This window comes from Pongo pygmaeus, chromosome 1, assembly GCF_028885625.2.
Source record: "Pongo pygmaeus isolate AG05252 chromosome 1, NHGRI_mPonPyg2-v2.0_pri, whole genome shotgun sequence".
NCBI lineage: Eukaryota > Metazoa > Chordata > Mammalia > Primates > Hominidae > Pongo > Pongo pygmaeus.
In genome coordinates, this window is record NC_072373.2 from 144,551,901 (window position 1) to 144,566,255 (window position 14,355).

The following is a 14,355-nucleotide window of genomic DNA, read 5'->3' on the forward strand; positions in this document are numbered from 1 at the left end:
TGGAAGAGTTGAATCATTTTTGTCTTTTGTTATATCTCCTGGCTCCTTGTGAACATAACCTGGGGATTCATAATATTGGACTTCATCTACATGTTAATATCATATTTAAAAAGATCTGAGAAGCAGTATAATAGAATCATTAAAAGCATTGACTTTGAAGGAAAACAGACTTTGGATTCCACTTTCTGGCTATGTGATCTTGGGCGAGTTACTTCACCTTACTGAACCTCAGTCTCCTCATTCATGAAACTGAGATAATGATGTCCATCTCTCCAGGTCGTTATAAAAAGGAAACATAATATTATGCAAATTTTTGTGAAATCACCCAGTGTTAGCCAACCAACATAGGTTTGTTTCAAAGATTTCCTTGATGTAGTTTAAAAACCTGTGTTTCTCCTTTTCATCTTTGACATTATTGTCCAATAACAATACTAACCATAGTGGAAAGAGAATGGAAAATGGCAGGAGGTCATATGTATGAAAGTGTATTTGTGTTGGACAAGGTGGATCTGAACATTGATGCCATCACTTTCTCCCTGTTTGTGGGTAGCTTTTTGTAAGTCAATACATTGGTTGAGGGTCTGAATAGACAGAAGGCTCTTTCCTTAAAAAGACTGGAAAACCATCCAAGTAGCTCTTGAACCCTCAAATTTTGTCACCCTTTATGGTGTTGGGAAATTTTTAGAAATTGAGATATGAGGTGATACAAACCTCGTTTTCTTGTGACAGAAATTCCTAGCCAGATATCTGGAAATAGGAGAAGTTGGAGAAGAGGTTTGAGGGGCTAGAGAATACTGATTTCCTTAGAATCTAATCAGTAACAGGCTGAGGAAACATTTTAAAATCACATAGATTCTATGCATGTCCAAGCTGCCGCCTTTCAGGAATATTCACTCTTGGTGTCTTTTCAAAGATCATGACACAACAGCAGTTTGTCAGACTCTTCTATGAATGGCCCCGTACTTGAAAACACCAGCTTCTTATAGGCATTCCCATGTTGTATTATAGACAGTGTTCAGGCCCTGAAGTAAGAAAATCTGGATTAAAATCCAACCTCTGCCATTTATTAGCTATATGACCTTAGGCGAAAGGATTTTTCAATAATTCTCAGCCTCAGTTTATTCATTTGCAAAGTTTACATATTAATATCCACATCAAGAAGTTGTTTTGAGGACTAAATGAGAAAACATATGTTTTAGTCCATTCAGGCTGCTATAACAAAAATATCATAGACTGGGTGCTATTAACAACATACATTTATTTCTCACAGTCCTGAAAGCTGGGAAGTCCAAGATCAAGATGCCAGAAGATTCAATATGTGGTGATGCCCTGCTTCCTGGTTCATAGATGGCCGTCTTCTCACTTTGTCCTCACGTGACTGAAGGAGCAAAGGAGCTCTCTGAGGTCTCTTTTACCAGGACCCTAGTCTGATTTATGAGGGCTCCAACTTCATGATCTAATCACCTCCCAAAGGTCCCACCTCCATATACCATCACACTGGGAATTAGGTTTCAACAAATGAATTACAATATTCAGTCTGTAGCAAAGTGTTTAAAAATTTCTGTGAACTCTACCACCCAAATGAAGGGTTTTAGCGATAGATCACCACAGGATTTTGCTATAACCTATAAAACATAAACAAACACATGAACAAGCAAAAACCCAACACAGCATCATTTACTAATGTCTGAAGTTGCAATACCTGAGAAATACTTTGTAAAAAAAATAACAGTTTCCTATGAAATACTAGGGCCAGGGCCAAGACATATTTAGGATTCTAGCAACTCCTTCTCTTCCAGGCAGTAGCAAGAACAAAATGACAAAACAATTTCCATTTTAGCACACGGGACATTTCTTCCATTTGTTGTTTAGAAGGATTTTATATTTTTTAAAGCAAGGTGTGCTTAGCCTAAGTGCTTACAGAGAATCCTTCAAAAAAGTTTTGGTTCTAAAGAAATATAAAGGCTATCACTTAGAAAAGTGCTACCATGCAGGCCCGTCAGTTGTGACTGGATCATGGCAGGAGAATGAACGTCTCTTGAAATATGACATCTCAATTCTTGGCTGAGTAGTGGTGACATGCTTGGTGACTTGACAATAACTGGTATTCATTTGGTCATAATGAATAATAGAGAAAAATCATTCAAAGTGTTCTGATTAGTCATCCAAATGATAGATATAGATACAGATATAGATACAGATATACTTTTTTTTTTTTTTTTTTTTTTGAGATACAGAGTCTCACTCTTTCACCCAGGCTGGAGTGCAGTGGCACAATCTTGGCTCACTGCAACTTCTGCCTCCCAGGCTCAAGCAATCCTCCTGCGTCAGCCTCCCAAGTAGCTGGGATTACAGACACGCGCCACCACACCCAGCTAATTTTTGTATTTTTTAAGTAGAGACAGGGTTTCACCATGTTGGCCAGGCTGGTCTTGAACTCCTGACCTCAAGTGATCCACCCACCTTGGCCTCCCAAAGTGCTGGGATTACATGCATGAGCCACTGCACCTGGCCAAATGATGAATATTTTTAAAGAGCCTGTTATATGCAAGAAGTTGCTGGGCTTTATGGTGGGGTTAGGAGGAAAGCATTGGAGGTAGTTGTACAAAGATGTGTGAATTACAGTCTAGGTCTTGAAGAAGTATACTCTAATGGAGAGAAAGCATATACGTAACCCTAGCACAAGATACAAAGAGTAGTTTCATACAAGAGTGCAAAATGTACGGTAGTTCAGAGGAATAAGAGGTCATTTTAATTTGGGGAATCAGGAAAGAGTTAACAAAAGAGTGGGTGTTGTGCTGGGCTTCGAAACCTGGTTGTCTTTGGGCATGTAGAGTAAGGAGGAATTCATAGTCCAGGCACAGCAGAAATCAACGCCAAGGCCCAGGGCTGGGTAAATGTAAGGAACATAAAGAGGAAGATAGGGAAATAAGACTCAAAGGTATAACTCCAGGTCAAAGGAAAAGGGAATATAGTATATTGGAAAGATCGTTGACTTAGTTTAAAATGGGGATGATACTCTATTTACTAGTTTCTAAGATTCACATTTTTTTTTCTCATTTTAGTGTTTTTTAAATCAAGAAAAATCTTAATGTTTATTTAATGTAATAATTTTTTATTAAAAAGGTTATTGAATCAATGGAGTATTCATAATTGATAGAAATATTTTAATATTTCATAGTTATAAAATTGATTTCATTTTCAAGGACATAGTATAATATCTACTTTATAAACTTTTTGGAGAAATAAATAAAATTATATATGTAAAGCACTCGTCACATAGTGGGCTCAATAAAGTTATTATTTTTATAGAAAGAGAGTTGAATTAAGTTTGACAGGCAATGGAGAACTATTGAAGGATTTCAAAAAGAAGAAAGGCAAATCAAACTGGGTCATTAAAATCACCTGCCAGTAATATAAAGAATTGATTGAGGGATGGAACCTATCTGGGACACTATTATAATAGTCTGGAAAAGAGTTAATGAGGGGTAATTGAGGGGGAGAACTTATGAAAGTGAATGGCCCAGCTTTCCCTTAGGGGTGCTGTTGACAGGGCCTGCCAACTGATACGGTACAGAAAAGGGAGAAGTGGATATGATTGAGAGAACTGTGCTATTAACAGAAGTCAAAGGTATGGGAGAAGAAACAAATGTGGAAGGAAATGGATATGTTTGATCTGGGAAACACTGAATCCAATTCCAGATGGAGATTATCCAGGAGGCATTTAGAAATCTGTAACTTTGGCAGGGCGCGGTGGCTCCCACCTGTAATCCACTTTGGGAGGCCGAGACAGGCAGATCACCTGAGCTCAGGAGTTTGAGGCCAGCCTGGCCAACACGGTGAGACCCCATCTCTACTAAAAATACAGAAATTAGCTGAGCGTGGTGGCGGGAGCCTGTAATCCCAGCTACATGGGAGGCTGAGGCAGGATAATCGCTTGAACCCTGGAGGTGGAGGTTGCAGTGAGCCAAGACTGGGCCGTTGCACTCCAGCCTGGGTGACGAGCAAAACTCTGTTTCAAAAAAAAAAAAGAAAAGAAAAGAAAGTAAAAGAAATCTGTAACTTCATTCTAAGAAAGAGATGGAACTAAACATGGAGTTTTAGAGTCATTTTCATTAGATGGTAATTGAAACCTTGGCTGCAGATAAGATTTTTAAAGGAAGGGAATAATGGGGGAAAAGACAAGAGGTTGAAGAATGGAAACTCTAGAGGAAAACAACATGCTGTAGATAACTCATTGAAAAGAAGTGGGGAGACCAGAAAAAGAAGGATTTGAACGTTTGGAACGTTTCTCCAAAGAGAAAAGAAAAGCTGGCCAACAGTGCAGAGTATAATTGATCCCGCAGGCACACATTTGTGAGCATAAACACAAATTGGTAGGAACAGAAATCTATTTCTTTACACATCTGAGTTGCCCTTGAATCTCTCTTGGCATTTGGCTGCCATCTTTTTGCTGCTTTCACTTCTTTCCTTTCTCAGCAATTTCAGAGCCTTTTCATTTTGACCTGCATTTCTGTGGTTGATTTAGTAGCTTTGAGTTGTTCTTTTTTTGTTTCCCTCTCTTGCCTGTGTACTTGTGGGAAAATGCACAGCACAGGCGATCTGAGGAAGCCCCTTAGGGTAATCCAACACTGATGCTTAAGATGCTTAATGTCAGTGAAAGAAATGAAACCGAGCCCACCTGGGCAAATCATTGAGGTAGGCCCCCGGGTGTTCCCCTTTTAGGGCAATCCAACACTAATAATAATGATACCATATGGTTTAGGATCTGAGTACAGACTTAGCCTGATTTACCTTAAAGTTTCTTGGAAAAGGTGCTGCCACCTCTCACATAGAACTTTCCCAGTCCTCAGCTTTTGGTACTATCCTGATGTTTCTCTTTTCATGTTATTTTATGCAGTAATTATTTCTTTCCATACCATACCATTCAGGGTCCTTGAATGAGCTCATGTCCACTAAAACCAGCTTAAATTTTGAGAAAGTTCCTGCATAACTTATGTTGAATGCATTATATACTTGCAGACAGTGGTAGTCTTGTATTTGTCGTAATCACATTTTCATGTGATAATGTATTATACATCAATAGCCTGTTGGCAGTGCATTTAGTTCTAGTGTGGGAAACTTGTAGGAACAGATCAGGTATGGTTTTTATTTTCCTGCTGATGGGGATTGTGATGTCTACATTCAGTACACCCTGAATGCCTGACTCTGTTAATGTGTCAGTTTTAAGTGTAAAAGCAGAATTGGCTTTTCCAAAGACAAAGAGAACACTTATCTGCTTAGTGGGTTTTTTTGTTTTTTGGTTTTTTGTTTCTGTTTTTATAATGGTTTTAATAACTTTTAAAGTGCACTTATTAACTAAATAAATTAATACTTTTAAATGAGAACAATTAAAATATGCCAGGGTCCTAAAGATTATAATTTACTGAGTCTGGGTCAAAACTTGGGCATCTTATTTTCAAGAAACTTCCCTAATTCTCTAATGTACTTTAAAGTTTAATGATTACTGTTTGTTTGAAATTAGTTAGAAAACTTAGTATAAGTAGGGAACTTATTGCTATTACTAATAACTATTGCACATAGTTATTCCTACTCTGCAATAGAACACCAGAACTTATTCTTCCTGTCTAATTGTAATTTTGTGACTGTTGACCAATCTCCCCTCCCCGGTGTCTGATAACCACTGTTCTACTCTCTGCTTCTGTGATAGCAACCTTGTTTTTTTTTCAGATTCCACATGTGAGTGAGATCACACAGTATTTATTTTTCTGTGTCTGGTTTATTTCACTTAATATGATGTCCTTCAGGTTCATTCATGTTGTTGCATATTACAGGATTATTTTATTATTATTATTATTATTTTTGAGACAGGTCCTCGCTCTGTCACCTAGGCTGGAGTGCAGTGGTGCAATCTCAGCTCGCTGCAACCTCCATCTCCCAGGCTCAAGTGATCCTCCCACCTCAACCTCCTGAGTAACTGGGACTACAGGTACATGTCACCATGCCCAGCTAATTTTTTGTATTTTTTGTAGAGATGAGGTTTTGCCAGGTTGGTCACGAACTCCTGAGCTCAAGCAATATGCCCACCTCAGCCTCCCAAAGTGTTGAGATTACAGGCATGAGCCACTGCACTCGGCTATTCTTGTTTATGACTGAATAGTATTCCATTGTGTGTATATATATATATATATATATATATATATATATATATCACATTTTCTTTATCCATTCATCTGTTGTTTGACATAGGTTGATTTCATAACTTGACTATTGTAAATAGTGTTGCCATAAACACGGGAGTACAGATATCTCTTCATCATAACTGATTTTATTTCCTTTGAATAATACCCAGTAGTGGGATTTCTGGATCATATGGTAGTTTTATTTTTAATTTTCAGAGGAACTTCCATATTTTTTTCCTATAATGACTACTAGTTTAGGATCCCACCAAGTGTGTAAATGTTCCCTTTTCTCCACATCCTCACCAACACTGTTTTCTTTCGTCTTTCTGATAATAGCCATTTTAACTGGAATGAGTCGTATCTCATTGTGTGTGTGTTTTTTTGTTTGTTTGTTTGTTTTGCTTTGTTTGTTTGTTTTGAGAAGGAGTCTCACTCTGTTGCCAGGCTGGAGTGCAGTGACGTGATCTCGGCTCACTGCAACCTTCGCCTCCCAGGTTCAAGCGATTCTCCTACCTCAGCCTCCCAAGTAGCTGGGATTACAGGCATGTGCCCCCACACCCAGCTAATTTTTAGTAGAGATGGGGTTTCACCATGTTGGCCAGGATGGTCTCGATCTCCTGACCTCGTGATCCACCCACCTCCGCCTCCCAAAGTGCTGGGATTACAGGCGTGAGCCACCACGCCCAGCGGGCCTTTTAATTTTTATTATTTTTTTATTTTTATTTGAGACAGAGTTTTACTTTGTCACCCAGTCTGGAGTACAGTGATGCAATCTCAGTTCACTGCAACCTCTGCCTCCTGGGTTCAAGCAATTCTCATCCCTCAGCCTTCCAAGTAGCTGGGATTACAGGCACGCTCCACCATGCCTAGCTAAGGTTTCACCATGTTGCCCAGGCTGGTCTCGGACTCCTGAGCTCAGGTGATCCGCCCAACTTAGCCTCCCAAAGTGATGGGATTACAAGCACAAGCCACTGCACCCGGCCTCGTTGTGGTTTTGATTTGGACTTCCCTGATGATTACTGATGCTGAGCATTTCTTCATTCACCTGTTGTCCATTTGTATGTCTTCTTTCGAGAAATGTGTATTAATGCCTTTTGCCCATCTTAAAAATTGGATTATTTGGACTTTTTTGCTGTTGAGCTAAGTTCTTATATATCTGAATATTAACATCTTGCCAGATGTGGAGTTTGCAAACATTTTCTTCCCTTCTATAGGTAGTGTCTTTACTTTGTTAATAATTTCCTTTGCTGTGCTTTACTTTTTAGTTTGATGTAATCCCATTTTCTACTTTTGCTTTTGTTGCCTGGAGAAATGCTTTAAAAGATGGGCAGATTTTTCTGAAAATTTGCAGAAGAATGGAGAACTTTCAGAAAACTGAAAAACAGCCAACATCATATCTAAATATTTTTGAAGGAATAGAAGAGATCCAGGCAACTGCGGGCTATGTGTTTAATTTCCATTGCTGAAAACTATATACAGCACTGGGGATAGTCTCATAACGTTGGTTTGTTAAGTGAGCAGCTGTTCTCCAGTCATACTTAGGCAGAGCAAAGGGAAATGGGCTGAAACTAGAACGTGCGGGATTTAGGTTAGAATGTTAAGAGTTTTATGACTGGGAGGAATATTGGAACAACTTCCTAAGAAACATTGTGCAACTTCTTTCTCTAGAGATCTTTAAAAATACGATAGATTTTCATGTCTGGTTTAAATCTGGTGCTGCCCAAAGGTGAAAGAAAGCCAAAGTGTTTTATTTTATGCCCCACATATATTTTGAAGAACTTTTAACATCGATTTTCTCATTTCAAATGTTGTAAACCAAGGATTTTAATTATGTAATGGTATCACTAATTGTTAAAATATCCTTTCACCTTAAGTGAATTTTGCTTTACAAAGCAGTGTATATTCCTTTGCCTTAAGACTTTCATCTCATTTCCACGGAAAAAAAAAGAATTACTAAGCACGTCCACTCCCACACCACCTCCTTTTCTTCTTTTTCTTTGGTACACTGTGTTTTTGGTCACATGTATACACAACAAAGTTCAAATAAGTAGTCACAGGAACCTTTACTGGGAGGCTTTGGCAAATCAAATATATGCTATATAATATATAATAATTATACGTGGAGAAAAGAGGCAGAGGGCCCAGAAGCCCTTGGCAGCTGTGCTGTCTGGTTAGAAAAGGAAGCAAGTTACAGAGTTTGGACATTCAGTTCTGAGATGTTATTCCTGAGTCAACAGGATTTTAATTATGTATGTGGCCTAGAAGAGACATTTATGCAAGAGGAACACATTGTTGCTGAACGTGTTTGTGATTTTACTCATGGTTCAGAATTGGAAAGAAGCTGAAAGTAATTTCTGAAGGTACATAACTGAATTGAAGGAACATAGAATAATGACACCTCTCCTAGTGACAGAAAAATAACTAATATCTTGGCTTCTCATTTCAGCTTCCTCACTCAACACCCTCTCTTTTCTTTTATAGTTATATTTTTCAAAAAAAATGTGTGTGTATCTATATATATTTTTTTTCACACAACACTCAGACATTTCAAATCACACTATTTAGGCAGAAATAAGGGATGTGTTAAATATTACTTCATCTTTAAACATCTTTTTCTCCTATCCTCATGTTGAGGTCACTTCAAGTTAGAGTTCTTGTTTATAAGTTCTTGATGTCTTTGTGTATATTTTAGGGTAGTTTTTGCAGGAAGCTAAAAATTTACTGCACTGACGTGAGATGCTACCTGAGACATGGAAAGGCTATTCTGAATTGTGGCAGATAACTTCTGTCTTATGGATAGATTAGGGGAGATTACGGAGCCTGTAGAATGCAAAGAATTGAGCTTTTCTAAGAGTAAGATTTTCTTCCTGTGACTCCTTTCATTGATTTATTCACTGATTGATTGACTGATTCATTCACTCATTCAATATTTACTAAGCACCTACAATGTGTCAGTTCTAGTATTAATGCCTCAGCAGACCTATGATTGCCTGCGTTTTGTTTTAACTTACCTTTGTTTAATTTACCTTCTCCACTGCCATCCAAATATGCAGCCATAATGACATTTTCTGCTTTTAATAGCTAACAGTTATTGAACACTTACCAGACATTGTCCTAAGGGCTTTTTGCACATTGTCTTATTTAATTTTCACAGCAAGCAACCTTATGAGGTAGGTCTTATTAGCAAGCTCATTTAAATAGGAAGGAGCCAAGTAGGGCAGAATAGGTATCTTGCACTAGGTCACATATCTAATTAATGAGCCCATGCTGTGGGACTCTAAGGCTTTGTTCTTGTACAGCCTCCCAGGATTATTTATTCTGTTTTTTTTTTAAGTTTTTCTTTAGGTGCAAATTCTCGAGTTCACCTCTATGCCTCATTAAATTATCATTTTTACCTTCTGTTTTCATCTCTTTTACCTCCTTGAAAATCCATCTGCACTTGTTTTTCTAAGAAAACAGTAAACTCATTAAAGCTCTGGTTACTTTAGATTTTACAATACTTTCTTGGCTGGGTGTGGTGGCTCATGCTTGTAATCACACTTGAGGAGGCCAGGGTGGGAGGATAGTTGGAGGCCACCCTGGACAATATAGTGAGACCCCATCTCAATTGAGAAAAGAAAAGAAGAGAAAAAAAATACTTTCTTAATGCAATTTTGATTTTCTCTTAAAGCCTTTTAATATAACCAAATCAATGTAGCAATTTGTAAAGGTTAATGTAAAATAAATTATTTTAGAATATAAAGAGATTTTCTCTCTAATGTCTACATGGTGAAAATTAATACTTGGTGTCTTGAGTAGCTTAAAAATATTTAAGACCCTATGGTGAAGGGACAAAAAATGCAGAATGTACCTAAGTGAGTTTTCTCCAGTTTAGTAAAAGATTATAAAACCAAGTCTTCAGCAAACCTAGAAATGACAACTATGATTTTATAAGTATGAGAACAAGAATCATGTTTCTTTAATGCTAGTTATACCTTCCAAAAAAACTTCCTTTTAAGATGAGCCAGATCTGCCAAACCAGCGTATCATCTTGGAGCAATTAAAGGTTTTAGGGTTTCCCCTCTAGATTCTTATTTCCAGTTGACAGATTTTGAAGCTTCCCCAAGGATGCCCATTTGGTAGATGTCATACACTTTCTAATGAAGGGTTGCAAAAAGCAAATGATCACTTTGTTAAAACCTGGGGGCTCATATTTGGCTTTGCTCTGTGAACCCCAGAGTTAGCATCTAAAGTGGCAGAAGACACTTAAAAGAGGGATTCTCCCCTTCATATGCTGCTCTACCATTTGCTGGATAGCTGTGTGGTCTTGGGCAAGTTACTTAAAATCCTAGTGCCTTCTATAAGATGGGAGTAACAACAGCATCCAACTCATAAGTTGCTGTGAAATAAGATAATCTAGGTAAAGCACATGGCAGAGTGCCTGGTCCATAATAAACATGCAATAAATGTTAGATTTTATTTGTCCCAAACGTGGTGAAACTGAAGGTGACTTGTGTTGAACTCAATTCTTTTAGAAAACCTTCATAGAATTTGATATTCACATTGTAATTCATAGCTTTATAATACTAGAGACTTCTATGTTTTTTGGTTACTCAAAGCACAAAAGATTGTTTTTCTTTATAGGGATGTTAGAGGAAAAATTCACTTTATATTCTGAAATAATTTACTTTACATTAACCTTTACAAATGTGTTATATTGATTTGGTCACATTATAAGGCATTTAGAGAGAATCAAGAGTGCAGATGGACAGGTTTTGACACGTAGCCTCTGCAACCAGGAGACAGGCAGAAAACAGACTATGGGGTCTCTAAGACAGCAGGTAGAATAAAAAGGCATGGACTCTGGATTGGGACCTGGAGGTGCCTGGATCAATGGGAGGAAGTTGGTTTGGTGATTCCCAAACTGCATTCTTCAAATTGTTAACTGTGGTAATAGGCATGCCCTACAAATAATGATTACCTAGTCAAATAGGCTTGGAAAGTCCTGGTTTAAACATGGTTAACTGCCTTAATTTATTGTAGAACCATTCACTATTCAGTAGTAGTCTGAATTCCAGCCCTGCCTTTTTCTAGCTGTGTGTGACTTTAAGCAGATTGGTTAATTTCTTCAGCCTCTGTTTCCCCAGTTGAAAATGGGAATACTAATAGCACCTATGTTGTTTTGTTATGAGCCAATTGAGTTAGAATTTGGTGCCTGGTTCACAGTAAGCGTTATTCACGTATCGGCCTTTATTAATGTGGAGGAAGCATAGGAACTGGTATCATTTAATCTCTCTATGGACTTTGGGTCACAAACTTGACATCTTAGAGGCACTAATAATTGTCTGTACAATAGGGAAAAAAAATACCCACTTCCCTGGCTCATTGTGAGGAATGTAATACACATGAGAGATATTCGAAATGTGAAGACACAGTGCAGTGTGAAAAGCACATGGTAAATGTATAATAAACCGTAGGTCTTGTTATTCCCCAAATTATCCCCACTATTATTCACTAAAATCCATGAACACTGGGCTGATAGCAGTGTGAGATATGCACAAACTGAATACTGTATCCATAGAATGCAACCTGTGTATTGACACGTGGAGTATCCTGAGAGTCTACCCTTTTTACATTATGAGGAAACAGCAAGAAAGAGTAGAAATGGACCTCTATCAAGGGCCTCTATGTCTCAGATGGGGTTCAATGTGTAGTATGTTTAGGCCTAAGAAGTCAGGATTGAGAGGGGTAGAGGCACTTGGATCATGGGGCAGAAGTAGGTCCTGGTAGTCCCAAACTGTTAACTGTGAGAGTAGGCATTATCTTCAAATAAGGTTTCACTAGTCAAATAAATTTAGAATGCCCTGGATTAAATATCATTAAATGACTTTCTTTATTGTATATACACTCAGATTCTTTGATACGCTAATATATACTTCAATTCACTTTTTTTTTTTTTTCTAAGACAGAGTCTCACTCTGTCACCCAGGCTGGAGTGCAAAGGCATGATCTTGGCTCACTGCAACCTCTGCCTCCCAGGTTCAAGTGATTCTCCTGCCTCAGCCTCCCAAGTAGCTGGGATTACAGACATGTGCCACCATGCCCAGCTAATTTTTTGTTTCTTTTTTTAGTAGAGACAGGGTTTCACCATGTTGGCCAGGCTGGTCTTGAACTCCTGACCTCAGGTGATCCGACCGCCTCAGCCTCCCAAAGTGCCAGGATTACAGGTGTGAGCCACCACGCCCAGCCTTTAATTCTCATTTTGAAACTCTAGGAAAAGGATGTGGTTTGCAGCATTTCCCAAATGAATCCTATTCTTTTTTCCTCATAAAATGGCTTAGAATGCACGTTTTGAAGAACTGACCAAGGGCAATTGTGTATCCTTCATGTTTGCTTTGGTCCTTTGTTCTCCCAAAAGGCTGCTAATGGCCTGCTTTATGATTCGGACTTTTTATTATCAGCAGGATTCAGCCTTGACTTGTTTCTAGTGATGAGGCAGCACATTTCAACCTGTAACATTTTGAACTGTATGAAATTGCTGATATTTGAACATTTTTGACCTACTAAAATGACAATTTCATATGGTTCAAACTAGTACTTAGGACAGTGACTGCAAGTGCCATTTGCATCCACCTGGTTCAGGTACTCCTTCCGAATACCTGAAGGAGGATGATTAGTATGTGGGGACTGGATTATCCCAGTTTGTACCTCCATTGAGCAAATATTTATGGAAAGCTTACTATATACTTTGGACCATGCTGTCCATAGCAATTTACCTGTAAAATATTACCTCCCTCCCACACATTTTATCAGTGAAATACTTGTTGCAAAAGGTTTGGAGGAAGATAAGCCAAAAAATGACATCTGAATATTTTTTTCAGAACCTGAGTACCACCAGCTCTGCTATTTCTGGGTTTTCCAAATGCCTGGGTCAGCAGTTTCCAACCCCTCCGAGATGCCCAGGGTCCTTCCCACGGAGCTGTAGCTGTCGTCAGACACTGGTGGGAGGGCCTGGGAAGTAAGCTCCCTGAAGAGTACTTGGCACCTGCTTCACACTGGGCCAGGTGTAAGGAGAAAGCTGACTCTGGGATGGGTCTACTAGTTAAAGCGGTGATTAATTTAACATTCATTTACTTATCTATTCCTTCCCTCAACACATTGTTATGGAGTGACCAGAAAATGTGCCCAGTAACTGTGCTAGGGTAGGGACGCAACATTGGACAGGATAGCACCCTGCCTGGCCTCTGCCACCCACAATCTACCACAGGAGGCAGAAGTCAGCAGGCACTTACAACTGAGTATGGTGGGCAATTCAGGCGAGGCAATATGAAGAAAGCCAGGTGGGAATGGGAGTGGAATGGCGTATTGAGAATCGTGTACTCAGAATTCCCTGCTCTTGGTTGGGGAGAAGTTTGTGCAGTGTTTCTACCCCACCTGCCACTGAGGAGGGGGCCAGTCCAAAAAGGAGATTCTCAAAGGGTCATTCTTATTAGAACAGTCTGTTTTGCTGTCCAGGGAATCTATATTGTCATATGTGGAGTTTTGAAATATATATTTCTCAGTCTCAATTTGTAAACTCTGCAGGCAGCATCAAGGAAAGGTATGGATAGGCCCCTATTTTAATCCAGCTCAATATACAAAAATTTATACTTATAAACCATACGTGTTAAGTTGGAATACATGGGACCTACTCGGTTCTGACCAGTCCATCAGTTTTAATTAATGAGTGAAGGACCTCTGAATTAGAGTCAGGATTCACATTACAGAATGATTCTTCATTTTCACAGATGTAATCACCACAAAGTTTCTTTAAATAATTACCCTTTTTTTGGTAATTAATATCTGACCCTATCTTAAAAGTTAAATTTACACTTTAAATTTTAAGGAACCATCGAGTGTCCAGAGCCTGAATCTGCATTCATCCTCCTGCTGCATATGGCCTTCTTAGAATAGTCTCAAGTGAGCTTGCTCTAAAACCAGACTTTTAATTCTGTGCTCTGTTGCCCAGGCTGGAGTCCAGTGGTGCAGTCTCGGCTCACTGCCACCTCCCTCTCCGGGGTTCAAGCGATTCTCCTGCCTCGGCCTCCTGAGTAGCTGGGATTACAGGTGTGTGCCACCATGCCCGGCTAATTTTTGTATTTTGAGTAGAGACGGGGTTTCACCATGTTGGTCAAGCTAGTCTCAAACTCCTGAC

At 38.9% G+C, this 14,355-nt stretch overlaps 1 protein-coding gene across 18 annotated transcripts in view; it reads left to right on the top strand.

The window, feature by feature from the left end:
* Window positions 1–14,355, top strand: part of DDAH1 (dimethylarginine dimethylaminohydrolase 1) — a 266,616-nt gene that overhangs the window by 35,306 nt on the left and 216,955 nt on the right. Inside the window, exon 3 of one of the 18 annotated variants that reach the window (XM_063653381.1) lies at window positions 14,170–14,267. The exons of the other annotated variants lie outside the window; for them this stretch is intronic. The gene's annotated coding sequence lies outside the window, so the exon portion shown is untranslated. The remainder of the gene's footprint in view (window positions 1–14,169; window positions 14,268–14,355) is intronic. 18 annotated transcript variants of the gene reach the window in all.